This window comes from Diceros bicornis, chromosome 6 (assembly GCF_020826845.1).
Source record: "Diceros bicornis minor isolate mBicDic1 chromosome 6, mDicBic1.mat.cur, whole genome shotgun sequence".
Taxonomy (NCBI): Eukaryota; Metazoa; Chordata; class Mammalia; order Perissodactyla; family Rhinocerotidae; genus Diceros; species Diceros bicornis.
In genome coordinates, this window is record NC_080745.1 from 64933533 (window position 1) to 64952431 (window position 18899).

An 18899-nucleotide genomic window follows, 5' to 3' on the forward strand; every position below is an offset into this window, starting at 1 on the left:
TTTCCTAAAGTTATGCCCTTAACTCTCATCTTTCTCTACGTTTTCTTTATATTTCTCTTCTCATTCATTCTCGCATCTTCAACTATCACTTCTTTGGGATGATGCCCAAATCTGTCGAAATCCCTGATCTATTTAACCAGCTTCCTTTTGTCTACCTACAGCTGGAATGATGCTGTAGCTCCAGTACATGTTCAATTCCAAACTCAACATCTTGCTCCCCCAAGCCCTTCCCTCCTTGGCTTCCCTATTTCTGTAATGATATATCCTCCATTATCCTATCACCAAGGCTCAAAACCTTAGTGTTCTCTTTGATGATTTAAAAAATGTATTAACATGAGAATGTTAAAACATAACCTCTCTGCCACAACATAAATCTCTCTACCACTCACCCATAAAGAGAATATTGTCTTTGATAGCTTTGCTCAGCCTGCCCTCTAAGGAGAGTTCTGCCTCTTTCAGGATGGTCCCTAGGCTTCATGACTCAAAATCAGGAGCATGGATAAACAGAGACAAGACTGAAGAGGCAGAAGGAAAGGAGGAGGGGAACAAAAGACAAGGGCCTCACGGGTTGAGGCTATTGAGAGAGTTTCAGGACAGAAGAAATGGAAAGTGGGGGTTAAGAGATTGAGAAGCTCCAGAGCTGGTGGGATGTAAGAATTACAGAGGAAAGGAAAGGGAAGTTTAGAGATTGTTCCTAAAGTTTATGAATTGCATGCTTTTTAATGTTCTTGGAGAAAGGCAAGCAAAATTTTGAATTAATTTTAATACAGTTTTGGTTGCTAGACTGTTTTTTCATTTCATTTTTGCTTGGAGACTGAGCCATATGAATGTCCAGCTTATATTTGGGTTATACATGACACCCCCTTCTCCCTCATTTTCCACATCTAAACAGTTGCCAAACTTTGTGATTTTTCCCCCTTCCAGTCTTATCACTCTCTACTGCCCAGCAACACCATACACACCAGCTAGACTTTCTTATATCTCAAACTTTTTTTCTTTGTACTTTGGCTCATTCTGTTTCCTACACCCAGAATCTGCCTGTTTCCTACTGCCCATTTCCATTGTTTTAAGTTCTTTCTATGCTTAAAGCCCAGCTCAGATTCTTCCTTCTCAAGGAGACCTTCTCTGTTGATGCTCTACACATTCTATATTCCTTTCTGTCCTTGCACATGCAATTCTCCAAAACAGCAATGATGATGATGATGGTACCAATAACTAACATTGTATTGAGCTCATTATCTCTGGGCACTGTTCTAAGTGCTTTGCCCATATTATTTCATTTAATTCTTGCAACAAAATCCTGTGCAGTAGTACTGTAGGAACTAAGACAGGAAGAGTAAGTCACTTTCCCAAGGTTACATAACTGTAATTGTCACAGATCGGATTTGAATCCAGGCCCCAGAGTCTGCATTGTTTCTGTAGTGCACTTACATTTCAATACTTCAATGCATGCCTGAATATATCTTCGCCTTTCCTCCACGTCTACATGCAGTTTTCATTTGTTACTGCTTCACATTTTGCACCTCCCCCCATTCAACACTATCAAATAAATGCTTGTGCTTCACTATCGTCAGATTTACATAGTCACTTAACGATTCCCCTCAGTATCCAAACAGAAGACATCAGCATGTGCACGACCAGGATTCTACTTACAGAGATCCACTTTAGGTTGAAGTCTTCAGGGACACTTAATCTAAGAGCAGGGAGCCTATGTTTATAAATCTTACCTTTGAGTTTCATCTTCTTCTTTATAATGTCTTTGACGTGTCAGCTGTAAACGAAACCACAGAATGGCCATACTTGAGTGAGGCGAAGATTTAATGCTGCTGCTCTAGTTCAAGTGGCTGTACCTAGAACGACAGTTGTGTTTGCCAGTCATCGTGAAGTACACACACAGTGATTTAATGCAGCTTGGTTTAGATACAGATGCAGCTCTGCTCTAACATCTTGGAGTGAGCAATGGGGTTGCTTTTAAAGCAAAGGGTAATTCACTTGGTCAGGAATCGTTTTCAAGTAAAGAAAACTATGGTTTTAGTTGAGAAATAGATAAATCATTTATTTTTAATTCTATGAAATATATAAAGAACTTTTCAAATAAAAGTATGAATTTAATTTTAAATGCAGACTTCTAGTTCCAGCCAAGATAGAGGACTGGTTTACTCTCCCACCTGAAACAACCAAAAAACTTGACAAAATATCTGAAACAACAGTTTGAAAGGCACTGGATATTATGCAAAGAAGGATAGTGATCCCTGAAGATTTGAAAAAAATGAAGGAAGTACTACAGTTGCCCCAGCTTGCTGCCTTGAGAGAGTTTCCAGGCCACAGTACAGAGATGGGGAGCCCAGGCAGAGCCGGGAAAACTCAACGAGGTGAGAATACAAAGCTGAGAATCTGAGGAGCCCAAGACTGCTAGAACAGAGTTCCTAAGAACTCTATTCTTGGGACAGAGTACAAACAAAGAGACAACTGCACTGAGAGACGAAGTTTTGGAGGTTTGCAGAGGGTTTCCACTTGAGTATTCAGCTGACTACTGATCAGCACATACATATAAGGAAATTATCTGAGGCCAGAGAAAGACCCATCCAAAAAGACTAGAGGTGACTGACTGGCACTCACATGGGAATAGTCTCTGTTCCCACCAGCCAGACTTGAAAACCTCAAGATTCATGGGTGGAGGAGGCAGGGTAGAGTACACAGTTGGTAGTAAGGACTCATCAGTCCTAGAGTGAACACCGCTCCAGTCCTTCCTGACAAATCTTAAGAACAAGACCCAAAAGATCAAACTGTTTCTAAATGATTTAACCAAGTCCTAGAACAAAGCCCCAGAATATTTATAGGAATACAGAAATACCTAGCACCCAACAAAATAAAATTTAAATGTCTGGAATCCAATAAAAAATTACTAGGCATGCAAAAAAAGCAGGAAAGTACAATTCATAGTGAGGAGATAAAACAATCAATTGAAACTGATACAGAACAGATACAGATGTTAGATTTAGCAGAGAAAGGCACTAAAACAGTTATAATTGTATTGCGTATGTTTCAAAAATTAAGTAGAGACATGGAAGATATATTTCTTTAAAAAGTAAACACCATTTGTTTTATTTCTAATTATATGGTTAGAAAGAACATGTTTTTAAAATAGACTTTCTAAAGGGATGAACAATATGTTACCTTTCCCAAAAATATATTCTCAATACATTAATAGAGTTCTTGTTTATTATTTTTTTGTTGTTGTATGATCTATTTTGTGTTTTCTTGTGGATTTTTTTTATTGTGGTAAAAAAATTACCATCTTAACTATTTCTAAGTGTCCAGTTCTGTAGTGTTAAATATATTAACATCGCTGTGTAACCAATCTGCAGAACTTTTTCATATTGCAAAACTAAAACTCTGTACCCATTAAAAATAACTCCCCATTTCTCCCTCCCCCTAGTTCCTGGCAACCACCATTCTATTTATGTTTCTTTGAATTTTACTACTCAAGATAACTCATATAAGTGGAATCATACAGTATTTGTCTTTTGGTAACTGACTTATTTTATTAGCATAATATCCTCAAGGTTCATCATGTTGTAGCATGTGTCAATTTCCTACCTTTTTAAGCCTGAATAATATTCCATTGTATGTATAAACCAAATTTTGTTTATCCATTCATCCATCAATGGACACTTGGGTTTCTTCCACCTCTTGGCTATTGTGAATAGTGCTGCTATGAAGACGGTTGTGCAAATATCTCTTCGAGATTCTGCTTTCAATTCTTTTGGATATATATCCAGAGGTGGAATTGCTGTGTCATATGGTAATTCTATTTTTAATTTTTTGAGGAAAACATCTTACTGTTTTCCATAGTGACTGCACCATTTTACATCGCCACCAACAGTGCCCAGGGTTCCAATTTCTCCACATCTTCACTGAAAGTTGTTATTTTCTGTTGTTGCTTTTTTATACCTATCTTAATAGGTGTAAGGTGATATCTCATTGTGGTTTTGATTTGCATATCTCTGAGGATTAGTGATGTTGAGCATCTTTTTATATGCTTGTTGGCCATCTGTATATCATCTCTGGAGAAATGTTTATTCAAGTCCTTTGCTCATTTTTTGACTGGGTTATTTGGGTTTTTGTTGTTGAGTCATAGGAGGAACACATATTTTGAAAAGAAAAAGATCCAAATCACACTTGCAGACATGAAAACATGTGAGAGAAAAACGTACATTAGATGAGATTAATGGAAGTTTAGACAGGGGAAGAAAAGATTAGTGACCTTGAATATATAGCAACAGAATTACCTAAAATGAAACAGAAATAAAATATAATAATTAAAAAACAACGGAGCATCAGCGATCTCCGGGACAACTTCTAGCAGCCTAAAATACATGTAACTGGAGTCCTCATGAAAAGGAGGGAGGGGAAGGCCAAAAATATATGTAATAAGTAATGGCAAAAATTTTCCAAACGTTATGAAAACCCATAGATCCAAGAAGCTCAATGAACTCCAAGCACAAGGCATATAAAAAACTACATCAAGGCACATCATAAACAAATTGCTCCAAAGCAGTAGTGAAGAAAATATATTAAAAGTAGCCAGGAAAAAAAAAGAAAATAGACACACGACTGTCCAGAGGAACAAAGACAGGTTGACAGCAGATTTCTTTTTAGAGACAATGTAAACAAAGAGACAATGGAGCAACATCATTAAAGAACAGTGATGGGTTGCTTAACAATGTGGATACATTCTGAGAAATGCATTGTTAGGTGATTTTATCATTGTGCAAACATCATAGAGTGTACTGAAGAGGAACAAAATCTGCCACCCCAAAATGTGTCTCGTTAACATGACGATGATTTTAGGCTGATTATTTTTAAGAAACAAAAGACTCAGAAAGTTTTTCTTGTTACTTTCCCCTTAACTGCCTAAAAGAATTCAGATAAAAAACCCTGTCTCAGGAAACAAGCTATCACCTTAGTATAACAGGAACTAGGTGGTAGACAGGGAGGAACCTAGAAAAGCCTGTTTGTTGGGCTCCCCTCTCTGTTCTTCAGTTTCTGTGTGGCCAAACACTCGTTCTCCAAATGTTTGCTCCTTTTCACCTACTTGTGAATTGCCTTCCTTGCCGTTTAAGTCCCTGACTCTCCCCACTCCCAACATCTTCTTTTGTTTTTAGCTGAGGATGGTGCTTAAGATGAGGGCTTTGATTTTCCTGGGTTTCTCCCAAGTGTACATGTTATTAAACTTTTGTTTTTCTCCTGTTAATCTGTCTCATGTCGATTTAATTCTTAGGCCAGCCAAAGAACCTAGAAGAGTAGAGGAAGATTTCTTCCTCCCCTACAGTACTTACACAAACCTATATGGTATAGCTTACTACACACCTAGGCTACATGGTACTAATTCCACGGGACCACCATCATATATGCAGTCTTTTATTGACCTAAATGTCATTATGTGGCACACAATTGTGTTAAAAGCAAAAAAAGTGTCAACCAAGAATTTTACATTTGGTAAAATATCTTTCTAAAGCAAAAGTTGAAAGAACTCTCCACCAGCAGACCCATAATAAGAGAATTATTACAGGAAGTCCTTCAGGCAGAGGAAAAATGATAACAGATGGAAATATGGATCTATACAACATAATAGAGAAAGCTGGAAATAGTAATTACGTGGTTAAGTATATAAATTTTCTTCTTATTATTTAAGTCTCTTTGAGAGCTAATTGACCATCTCAACAAAAATAATAACAATTAGTATGGGGTTTATAACATATGTAAAAGTAAAATGTGCGGCAACAATAGTATAAAAGTCAGGAAGGGAGAAATGAAAGTATACTATTGTAAGGATCTTATACTATTCATGAAGTGATATAATATCACTTGAAGGTAGACTGTGATATATTAGGGATGTATACTATCAACTCTAAAGCAAACACTAAAATAAAACAAAGAGTTATAGGTAACGAGCCAACAAAGGAGATAAAATTAAATCATAAAAAAGTTAATTAATCCAAAAGAAGGCAGAAAAAGAGAAAAGGGGTACAAAGAGCAGACGGAACAAATAGAAAACAAACGGCAAGATGATAGATTTAAATCTAACCATATAAATAACAACATGAAATGTAAATGATCTAAATACTTCAATTAAGAGTCAGAGATCGTCAGATTGGATTTTAAAAAAAAGCAATGCAGACAAAATAGCAATGTAGCAAAATAGACAGACTCTATGCTGTCTATAGGAAATGCACTTCAAATCTAAAAATACAAGTAGGTTAAAAGTAAAAGGATAGGAAAAGATATGCCACACTAACACTTACCAAAAGAAACCTGGAGTGGCTCTGTTAATTTCACACAGGATAGATTTCACAGCAAAGAACACTACCAGGGATAAAGGCATCAAATCATCAAAAGAATAAACATTTATGTACCTCATAACAGAACTTCAAAGGAGATGAAGCAAAAACTGATGGAACTGCGAGAAGAAATGGACAAATCCACAATTACAGTGTGACATTTAAGTACCCTTCTCTCAACAATTCATATAATAAGTAATAAGAAAGTCAGCATATAGAAGAGTTAAACAATCAACCAAATTGACCTAATTGACGTTTATAGAACACTCCACCCAACAGTAGCAGAATCCACGTTCTTGTCATGTGCACATGGCACACTCACCAAGCTAAGTCATACAGTGAGCCGTGAACTGGTCTAAATAAATTTAAAAGAATTCAAGGCATACCAAGTATGTTCTCTGACCACAACGGAATTAAGACACAAATAAAACCCAAAAGATCTCTGGAAAAATCCCCAAGTATTTTTAAATTAAATGACAACTTCTAAAAAAGCCCATGAATCAAAGAAGAAATCAAAAGAGATTATAAATTTTTTATAATTATAAATTATAAAATATTTTTAACTGAAAGAAAATGAAAACACAACATCTCAAAATTTGTAGGGCACTGCTAAAGCAGTACTTAGGGGGAAACTTATAGCACTAAATATCCGTATTTGAATAGAAGAAAGGTCTCAAGTCAACGAGTCAAATGATTGGTGGACCTCAGCTTCCACCGTAAGAAACCAGAAAAAGCAGATCAAGTAGAAGAAACAAAATAATAAAAGTCAGAACATAAAGAGATGAAATAGAAAACAGAAAAATAGAAAAATCAATGAAACCAAAATCTGGTTCTTTGAAAAGAACAACAATATTAATAAAACTCTAGCTAGACTGATCAGGAAAAAGAGAAAAATTACTAACATAAAGAATGTGAGAAGTGACATCACTACAGATTCCACACGTATTAAAAGGATGATGAGGGAATATTATGAAAAATTAATGCCAATAAATTTAACAATTTATATGAAATGAATAAATTCCTTGAAAGACACAAACTACCAAAGTTCACTCAAGAAGAAATAGGTGACCTGAATAGCCCTTTAACTACTAAAGAAATTGGATTCATAGTTAAAAAGCTTTCCACAAGAAAACTCCAGGCCCAGATGGCCTCACTGGTGAATTCTAACAAACATTTAAGGAAGAAATAGTGTTAATTCTATACTAACTCTTCCAGATAATTAAAAAACTGGAAATATTCCCTAACTCAGTCTATGAGGCCAGCATTACTCTGATACCAAAACCAGATACTTACTACAGAAATTACGAACAGAGATGCAAAGATTCTAAACAGAATTTTATCAAAACGGATCCCAATAATACATAAGAAGGATACATCATGACCAAGTGAGGTTTATCCAAGGAATGCAAGCTTGGTTTAACATTCAAAAATCAATGTAATTCATCATATTAATAAACTAAAAAAGAAAAGCCATATAATCATCTCAACAAATGCAGAGAAATCACTTAACAAAATCGAATATCCATTCCTGATTTTTTAAAAAAGTCAACAAACTAGGAATAGTTGAGAACATCCTCAACCTGATTAAAAGAAAAATCTCTGAAAAATCTACAGCTATATCATCATACTTAATTGTGAAAGACTGACTGTTTTCTTCCTATGATCAGGAAGATGATAAGAATATGCCCTCTTACCACTCCTATTCAACTTTGCACTGAGGATCTAGGCACTGTGATAAGAAAGAAAAGGAAAGAAAAGCATCCAGATTGAAAAGAAAGAAGTAAAACTGTCTTTATTCACCGATAACATAATCATATATGTAGAAAATCCTACAGAATCTACCCCAAAAAAAATTAATCGTGTTTCTATATCCTGGCATTAAGAGAAAAATTAAAGGTCTAAATAAATAAAGAGATATACCACATTCATGACTTGGAAGACAGAATATTGTTAAGATGTCAATTCTTCCCAAGTTGATCTGTAGATTAAACGCAATCCCAACAAAAATCCCAGTAGGCCTTTTTTGTAGAATTTAAAAAGTTGCTTCTAAAATTCATATGGAAATGTAAAGGACCTAGCATTGTCAAACCAACTTTGAAAAAGAACAAAAAAGGAGGAGGACTAACACTCTTTGATTACAAGTTTAAAATAATTAAGACAATGTATGAGAGTAAAGACAGACAATTAGATCAATGGAACAGAATAGAGTCCAGAAATAGACCTACACATTTATGAACAGCTGATTTTCAACAAAGGTGGAAGGCAATTCAGTAGATTGTCTTTTCAACATACAATGATGAAAAAATCAAATATCTATATACAAAAAATAGATTATAGATTTAAATGTAAGACCTAAAACTATAAAATTTCCAGAAGAAAACATAGGAGAAAATCTTTGTGACCTTAGGTTAGGTAAAGATTTCTTAGACACAATGCCAAAAGCACAATCCATAAAAAAACAAATTGATAAATTGGACCACATCAAATTTTAAAACTTCTGCTCTTTGAAAGATACTAAGAGAATGAAAAGAAAAGCCACAAATAATTGAAAGGAAATATTTGCAAATCATATATATGATAAAGGACTTATTTCTAGGGAAAAGAAATATCAAAACTTAAGAAAAGAACTCAATAATAACCAATTAACCCATCCAATAAGAAAATGGCAAAAGATTTGAACAGACACTTCACCAAAGAGGATATATAGATGGCAAATAAGCACATGAAAAGATGTTCAATTTTATTAGTCATTAAGGAAATGCAGATTAAAACTACAAAGAAATATCACCACGCATCTATTAGAGTAGGTAAAATCAAAATACAGACCATACTAAGGGTTGGTGAAGATGTGGAGGAACAGAACTCATCCACTGTTGATGGGAATGTAAAATGGTCTAACCACTTTGGACGATAGTTTGGCAGTTTCTTAAAAAATTAAACATACAACTCTCACATCATCCAGCAATCCCACTCCTAGGCATTTACCCAAAAGAAAGGAAAGCATATGTCAGCACAAAGACTTGTACGTGAATGGTCATAACAGCCTTAGTCAGCCAAAAAGTGTAGTCTCTGAACCAGCAGCATCAACATCACCTGGGAGCTTGTAGGGAATGCAAATTCTCACATCCGACCCAGACCTCCTGAATGAAGTGGTTCATGGGTTTACCAGTTTCCCTTTGAACTGGGAATTGTCCCAGCAACCTGAGATTAACAAACCCTCCAGGTAATTCTGACGCAAGCTAAAGTGTGAGAACCATAACTCTCCACCCCCACCCCATTCCTTACCCCAGGTGATGCTGGTGCCCCAGCCATACTTTGAGAATAACTACTTCAGAACAATGCTTCTCCAACTTCAATGTGCACACGAATCACGTGGGGATCTTGTGCAAATGCAGATTCCAACTCAGTAGCTTTGGGAGGGTGAGGGCTTGAGATTCTGCATTTCTAGTAAGCTTCCAGGTGATACTGATTCTGCTGGTCCTGGAGAATTACAGTGAAGACCATTCTTGGAAATGTTCTAATTTCTTAAAATCGGAATGCATTTGGCTACCTCAGTTCTTCTTCTGGAGACAATCTATTGAGTGTTAGGATGCACTCTTCTGCTCCAATACCTACACAGTTTTGGAAGAGAACTAAAGCCTTTCCCTCTCCAGCAGAAAGGGATTCTGTTCTGGAACGTTCTCTTGGCTGCCCTAGATTTCACATTCCTTTAGAGCCTAGCCCTGAGGTTCCCAACATTAGATTCACCTATGGAGCTTTTAAAAAAGACCGATGCCCGGGCCCCACGCCAGAGACTCTGTTTTCACTTTTAAAGCTCCCCTGGTGTTCTTAAAGCCAGAGCTTAGAATCACTGACTAGCCTTACATGTACCCCCAGACTGCTCCCTCCCTGTCTAACATTCATTCAACAAATATTGATAAGCCACCCTCTAATTCCCAGACTCTAAGCTAATGGGCTGGAGCTACCAAGATGAGTAAGCCACAGTCCCTGCCCTCAGGAAGCTCATAGTCTGGTGGGAGAGACAGACAAGTCTACAGACAATATTCGTACCTATGATAACTGCTACAACTGAGTTATTTCATTCAGTAATAGATATTTAATGAGAATCTTCAAGTTTTAGGTGCTAGGAATGTTACAATGAGCAAGACAGACACAATCCCTACCTTCATGGAGCTCATGTCCAATGGGAACCTCAAGTCACATGGGACACAGAAGAGGGGCCCCTAATCCAAATTGAGAATGATCAGAAAAGATCCCCCTAAAGTCCTGAAGCTTCCACTGAATCTTAAAATCTCCTATCATCCAGGCCCAAGAAGAGGGGAGAGTATTCCAGGCAAAAAGAACAGCATTGCCAAAGGCACGGAGGTATGAAAGAACATGGCACATCCAGAGAACTGGCAATACCATAGCTGAGGAGGCTTCCCATAAGCCCAACCCTTGGAATTTGTCTAACAGCGTCTCCCTCCGCCCAACCCATGCCTAAGGCAGCCTTTCCCCCTTCCTCTGAGTAACACGCTTCAGGGCTCAGTCAGACGTGCACAGTTCTCTTCCAGCCCATTCTATCAACCCAGAGCTCCACAATTCTGACGCCGTTCATGAGGGAGTCTCAGGCGAGAACCCTCCTCCTCTCTTCTTCAGACCCCGAGAACACTGCCCAGAGGCACCCGGGTTCCACTTTTCTGCTGCCACCACCAAAAAAGGCCTCCAGGTGGAGCCCTTTCACCCAATTCTTCTGCTATTATCAGACACACCCATTTTCGCTTTCCACCGAATTTCCTCTCCACTCAATTTCCTCACCCATAAACCCCAGAACTGGAACTACAATCATCTTTTATCTGAGGAGAAGGATCACAGGAAGCATGTTCAAAACACAAACCAGTTGAGTTGTTCAGTTTGAGCCTTTCCCTTAATCCGAGGTGCGCTGGATTCATTCTCCTCTCCTTGCTTCACCAGCTTCTGTTGAAGCCCATTGTGCTTCTACCTGAAAGACTTCCCCAACTCCACCCGCCCAGAGTTGGACATTCCCCACTGCTCGGGGAAGATTTCTTTCCACCCAGACAATGCATGCTCAAAGAATTGTTCCCTGGATAATCTGACATCCGGGCACAGAAGAGGGTAAATGTTTTAGAAGAAAAGTCGAGATCCAACACGCCAATCCCCATCTCCTGCTCTCTGCCTGAGAGAGAACAAGAATATTCCCCTCACATAGTGGCTGCTGTCCAGAAGCACGCTGCTGATTCCCTCATGGAATAATCACGTGAACCTGTTTAACCATCACAACAATGTGGCGATTGCTTCCCCTCACCACCCAAGGCCTCTCCATTTTTCCAGTCTTGCTTAACACCCAGGCCAGACCCCAGCAGACAAGTAGGGAGGAATTGTTATCCACATTCCTGAGAGCAGGAGCCATGCATAAGTCATCTTGGTAACCCATGTAGCACCTAGCCCAGTACCTTGTCTAGTCCAGGCAGATTGCTTTGTAACAGACACAAATGTAGCAAAAAATATGTGATGGTTGCCAGCCTATTTGGAGAATGAAAGCTGCAACAGTTCAAGGACAATTCCAGGGTTTACCCTAAAGTCCACAGAGATATTCACTATCTCCCTATTTATTTCCACTTACTGTCTATGGGTTGAGAAGGTGACTCAATTGCTCTGTCAGACAACAGCAATTGAGCATGTGCTGCCCACTGGTGCTGTGACACTGTGACTGTATGAAAATTCTCATAGAGTCAATCAGACAAAAGGGCTTCTACTAGTGACATAAACAATGCTATTCCTTGTCATGTTTGTCCCCTCACTTGGGGACCAGAAAACTGCAGGGCGGTTGTGGAGGAATAAAGATAGCTGTCAAAACTGGAAGGATGTGCAACTATGACATACAACTATCTACTGGGGCTTTGGGGAGAAAAAAGGAGGAGGATTGGCAATAGATGTTAGCTCAGAGCCGGTCTTCCTCAGCAAAAAGAGGAAGATTAGCATGGATATTAGCTCAGGGCTGATCTTCCTCACACACACACAAAAAAAGATAGCTGTCAATTTTTTGCTACTTCTCCTGTTGTGATGTGGAGTCTAATTCTTCTTTCCTTGAATCTGGCTGGCCTGAGTGACTTGCTTGACCAATAGAATGTGATGGAAGTGATGTTCTGGGACTTTCAAGACTAGATCATAAGAAGCCTTGCAGCTTCCACCCAGCCCTCTTGGAACAATTGCTCTGTCAGCTACCATATAAAAAACCTGATTACCCTGAGACTGCCCTGCTGTTAAGGAAGCCAGAGCTACCCTCTGGGAGATGCCACGTGGAGACGGAGATCCCTTACCAGCCCAGCTTCACGAGTGAAGAAACCTTCAGATGGCTCTAGCCTAGCTGCCATCTGATAGCAACCGAATGAAGGACACCACATGGGAACCACCCAAATGAGCTCATCAACCCCCAGAACCATAAGAGATAATAATAAAGTATTTATTCTTAGATACTACATTAAAAACAAACACCTATGGTTAGATAAGATATTATCATTGGGGGAAGCTGGGTGAAAGGTACACAAGAACTCTCTATACTATTTTGCAACTAATCATGAGTCCTAAATAATTTTAAGTTATTAAAAAATAAAGCACTAGCCCCCCTGATCTGGAGAAGATCCATTTTGAAAGAACTGAAGGCAGCTGGAGATTTTCCCTGAGCCATGTCCCAGATGCTGACAATACCAGCACTGGCTGCAGCCAACAGGTGTGTGTAACTATGGCCCTAAGCACATTTGCTGGCTTTGACAGCTCAGGGGAAGGTTCTGACCCCCACCCTCCCAATGCCAGTGACTCAGCCCCAATCCTAATGCTTCACTCGTCACGTGCAGGTCTCCTACCAGGGAAACACCCAGCTCTTCCTTTTGTCTAGTGAGGAAAGAGGCTGCTTATAGCTCTTCATTTTTCAAAGACTGACACAACGATATGAACAGGCATGAAATGTCACTCAGCCAAAGGAGAGAGATTTTCTCTGCTAGTGTTTTTTTAAATACCCCTTTTCTCTGGTTAAAAAAAAAAAATCTCATAACAAACAAGTGAAATCATGTCCTCATTCTGCCGTGCTTTAGCGATATCTCCCCTCCCTAGCTCTTCAGGGAGAACGTGCCCCTCACAGACAGCCTTGCCAGAGAACAGACCTCAGCCCCACTCCCCAGATACAGCTTCCATCAGAGATGGTGTCTGGGAAAAACAGATCTTCGACCTCTGGTGCTTTGTAGACACATGGTTCATGACAAGTAGAAGTAGCCACTTTGAATTGGGAGCAGATGGGATATAAGAAGAAAGATGAAGATCTGACAAGGTCAGTAGAGCAATCTACAAAGAGTTACTGGAGAATCTAATTTTTCTCAACTCTGAACTAGGCTCTATTGGGGTATAGAGGTGTGAGATAGAGAAAAAAAAACTGTAATGGAAAAGCTTTGGACTTCAAAGACCTGGGCTGATGTCCCAGTTTTGCCATTTGCAATGCAGCCTTGAGATGGTTTTTCATTCTGTCTGAGGGGACAAGAAAATTCTCCTTACCAACCTCAGGGGTTTGTGAAAATCACAAGTGAGTGAGTGCTTTGTCAAGCACTGGGCCAATGAAGGCTATTATTATCACAGACCATTGTGTAGTAGGAGGTCAGAGAAGGAAGAGGGAACTGGGCAGGAGCTGTCAGGGAGGACTTGATGGAGGACATTGGTCTAAAGTGGACCTTGGAGGAAGGAAAGGTTTGGGGAAAGGCAGAAAATGCATTCCTCCCAAGGGGAACTGAGGAAGGGATTTGTATCCTGTGGGGGAGGGATGGAAGTAAGGAAACTTGGCCTAAACTGTGAGAGGGGTTTTGATTGAGGAACCATAGGGAAAATAAGTTTAGGGAGATAAGGGAGCCTCTGATTATGAAGATCTAGAAAAACAAAGATAGAGGAAAGAGTAAAGATACTAGATGAAGGATGCTCACCAACTTCTTACCTGCACTGTACCACAGAATATACCCAATGCTCCATTCTTCTGAAATATTTCTTGCTCTGGTCTATACTGCAAAACCATCATAGTGAACTATATTGGTCAGTGGAAATTATGACAATAATAATAATATAATCAACAGTGACGGATGCTATATGTAGGGAGGGAACACTTTGAAATTTATTCTTTATGCTCTCAGAAACAAAATCATTTTTATCTAGTTAGATGTCTTCTAAAAGATGCAACAAAGCATCTTCCTAATTAGAATGTTCTAGGAAAAGGTACCCTGTACCCTTCTTTTCTTTCACATACTGATCTACCCCAGTACTAAATCAGCACACTGACGAGAAAGGGCAGCATGCATCCCTACACGGTCCTTCACCAAGATCCAATGTGGCTGGAATCCCACAACTCCAGTCTGTCATATTCCCTGACTATGGGCATCTAACAACTATTTGTAGATGGCAGTATTATTCCATGGTAGTAAATAAATCCCCTTACAGGGTGAAGACCATGAATCATGAAAGGATCTCCTTTTTTTGGTACAGTTGTTCCTAATGTTTCTTTGGCATCTCACTACTTTCGGGGTGCCCCTTTTATTTAACCTAAGCTTCCGCCTCATGAAAAGGAAATAGCCAGAGGAGTCTGGTTCAATGCTAGAGAAATGCAGGGCTTGCCAAATCTAAGAGTAAATTCAGCCATATTGTGGCTAAACAGCATTTGAAAAGAATCAGTCAAGACCTCAAAAGCTGCTGTCTCTCCTGGTGCTTACAAAAATAATCCAACAATTATTCACAAAATTATGGTTATTCTTTCTGATCAAATTACTGCTTGCAAAACAACTACAAAGCCAAAATAAATAAAATGCTTTCAAAATGAGAAAAATGTAGTTGATGCCTCAAGACTTGAAATCTGAGATTGTCTTGTTCTTTTTGTATACCTGCTACCTAGCACAATAAATGTTTGTGGAATGAATAAATGAATACATTGAGTAAAATCTAATGGTAATAGTAAATAATGTATCATGAAAATAAAAAAATGCAGTGAACTTCTGGATCCAACACAAAAAGCAAACGAAAATGATCAGTGAAGAAATCCTGTGTACCCAGTGTGAGTGTAAACATGTCATCACCAGAAACAAACCTATATTAACTCCCCACAATCCAAAAATAACTATGCCAGCTTAGTCTAAAGAGCAAAGTATAGCCATAATTCCTATCCTGAGGGAGCTTACAAATAATGGAGAAGACAATACACAAACTTATTCAACAGAAATATTTGAAAACAATTATCTACAGACTGGCGTGAGAAAGACGGTGTGTCAGAAATTGTGCTGGCAAGTTGGAGACTAGGTGGGGTTGCTCAGGAAATGTGAAATTCCTTATCATCAACTACTATTTATTGAAACTGATTCTCCCTGATCATGGCGAGAAGATTAAGTTAAAACTGAGAGTGAGGTTGAGATCGAAAATACAGTTGAAGATGAAGTGAAAACAAAGATTGATAATGAGGGTGAAGCCCAAGGAGAAGGAAGTAGAGACTGAATCTGAGGTTAAGGAATGACTAGGGCTTGGGTCATCGATACACTCTGGGATATTCTTATAAAAGGATGGTGAATGGATTTCCTTCCAGTACTTTGAGCAAACTCATCCTTTTGGACTCCTAATTTCTTCTTCTGTAAAATGGGATAATAGCAAGTCATTCCCCCACGTAATCACAACTCCCTATTTTCTATGACCTTGCATTTGTAATATACATAAAGCACCTCTCACAGTGCCTGACACAGAGTAGGTACTCAATAAATTGTGACTGCCTTCCTCATATATTTGCCTGTTGAATCCTTTTATGATGACTCTCCAGGTTTTCTATTCTGTCCTTGTCTCATTAATTGTCCATGGCTATTGGTCCTTGTTCCAACTCTGCTGCTGATTTACCATATGACCTTGGGCAAATCTCATGTCCTCTCTGAGCCTGGGCTTTTCGTCAATGAAATGAGGATAATAATATCTGTCCAATACACCTCCCAGGCTGGTTATGGGGATAGTACATATGAAAGTACCACAAAATGCACCAAGTGCCCAGCAAATCTAAGGTATTATTAGAATTAGGCCCTATATGTATCACTTCCCAAAATTACATATCCATCACCCAGAGGCTGGGGTGAGGCTAGAGAAAGACTGAGTAACTTCAGTGAAATAATTATTGCACAGACCCCCTAAAATGGTTTCATTGGCTCTGTGATACTTCTGTGGGGAGATTTGCCCACCAAGGGTGTTTGAGCCCTGTATTAAATTGCAATTACAATTTGAGGTTAGAAAAGCAGAAGGAATCAAATGGTCCACATACATTTACCAGGTAACCACAGAAACCGTTGTACATACTTATATTATTGTAAAAATTGGGGCCAGCCCCGTGGCATAGTGGTTAAGTTCGGCGTGCTCCACTTCGGTGGCCCGGTTCGCAGGTTCTGATCCGGGGTGCGGACATACACCACTCGTCAGCCATGCTGTGGCAGTGACCCACATATAAAGTGGAGGAAGATTGGCACAGGCATTAGCTCAGGGCTAATCTTCCTCAGCAGAAAAAGAAAAAAATGAACATAACTTCTCACTTCTAGGAGTTTGGAAGTGATTCCAAGTTGATAGAAAAGACAAGGCCACCGACTATAAGCATACACTCACACATCCACACACACACATCCATATTCAGAGACACATAAAGGGCTAGGCTTATTTGCAGGTTGATAAACTGATTCAAGACCCCAGGAAAATATTCTATCAAATACCCTAGAAGGGAGAGGGATTAGACTGTGATGGACCTAGAACTCAGTTTCTGTCCTCTACCTCCAAACAAACTGAGAACAAATAATGGAGTTGATTTTTCCATGGGATAGTTAAAGTTTTGTTTTTCTTTTTGTTTTTCATAGTCCAGAGGTCTTTTATTTATTTGTTTAATTTTACACCTATTATGCCATGAATCATAGAGAATGGGTTCCAGCAGCTCAGGATCCTTTCTCTTGGTTCTCACAAAAGTGTGCTTCTCTGAGTGGCGCAGGCTGGTGCTTCAGTTGAACCCAGGTACCTTTCTCTTTGGCTTCCTTCTTTTTCGGATCATTTTCCTTCACACATTTCAGGAAGCTATCTAGGCTCTTAAGGTGTTTAATATATTTACATGTACATTAATTCTTTTGGCAAGAATCGAGCTCTTGTTTGTTTACAATAATGCCAACAGCACGCTTAGTAACACAGTAGACTCTTTCAGTTTTGCCGTAGTAACATTGGTGGGGCATTCCTTTGTGAATAGTGCCCATTCCCTTGATGTCAACAACATCATCTTTCTTGTAGATTTGCATGTATGTGGCCAAAAGACCAACGCCATGCCTGCTAAAAGGCCTTGAGATCATATAATAGGCACCTCTCCTCTTTCCCTTTGTGTTGGTCATTTTGGCAATTACTGGAAGATGGCAATTCCAACAGAAAAAAAAGTGGATAGTTAAGTTTTTAACACAGCTGATATGGTAAAAATTATGTATGATAAAAACTATGTTTGAAAAGTCTTTAAATCAGCTATAAAGTAGAATAGAAGTGCCCACACTTACATGCCTCTCTAAAGACATCTCCATAAGTAAGCCTAGCCAGTTAAGGCATCTTTAAACACCGATATCACACCCACTACAGTAAAATGCTTACCTTACGACAGGCACATAGCAAATAAGACCAAGTGAGCGAAGAGCAGATTCATCTCTCTAGTCTCACTTCCTCTCTGGGTAGAATCACCCATACTAGTTCAGTCGTTGCATTTTAAGTCTCAACTCTCTACTCTGGGCAGATCCTATGTGCCTCTTTGCAGAGAAGCAAACCTGTTTCAAAAAGTCTCTTTTTCAAAAAATTGACTTTATTGATGTATAATCTACAAACGATAAAACACATCCATCTTAAGTATACAATTTGAAGAGTTTGACAAATGTATATACCAGGTGACCACCCCACATTAAAGAGTGAGAACATTTCCATCACCCCAAAAGTTCTGTTGTGCCTCTTTGCAATAAATTCCCACCCCTGACACTAGGTAACTATTCATACACTTCTCTTTTCCACAGTCTTCTAGAATTTCACATAAATAGAATTTCTCTTTTTTAGAATTTCATAAAAATGGAATGATACAGTATGTACTCTTCTGTGAAAATGACCCATTTAACCCATTTATAGAAATATAATAATTGCAGTAGGCAGTGATGCCTTTGAATGTAACATACTGGGAAGAAGGAATGGCAATAAAGGAGGGAAGTTGCTCTATAAATATGGGACAAATTGCTCAATTCTTTAAGGTAAAAGAGTCGGTTGATAATCGAGCTCAGAGGACCTCAATAAAGTCAACTTCAATACAAGAATGGTTTGGGATGGATCAATGTGGAAGATTAAGGCAGATAAAAACCATTAAAAAGGACAAGGAGGTAGGAAGAAGAAAAAGCCTGGGAATGAGTGTCAAACCTTATTTTCAGTCATGGTTTCATCACTAACAAGCTGAATGACCTTAGGCAATTCATGTGCCTGCTCTGATCCTGGTTTCATTGTCTATCTAATAAA

General features: G+C 38.8%; 1 pseudogene; it reads right to left on the reverse strand.

Annotated features, from left to right (window-relative positions):
- Window positions 1-12141: 12141 nt before the first annotated feature.
- On the reverse strand, window positions 12142-17755 carry LOC131407615 (large ribosomal subunit protein eL21-like; annotated as a pseudogene).
- Window positions 17756-18899: the final 1144 nt, after the last annotated feature.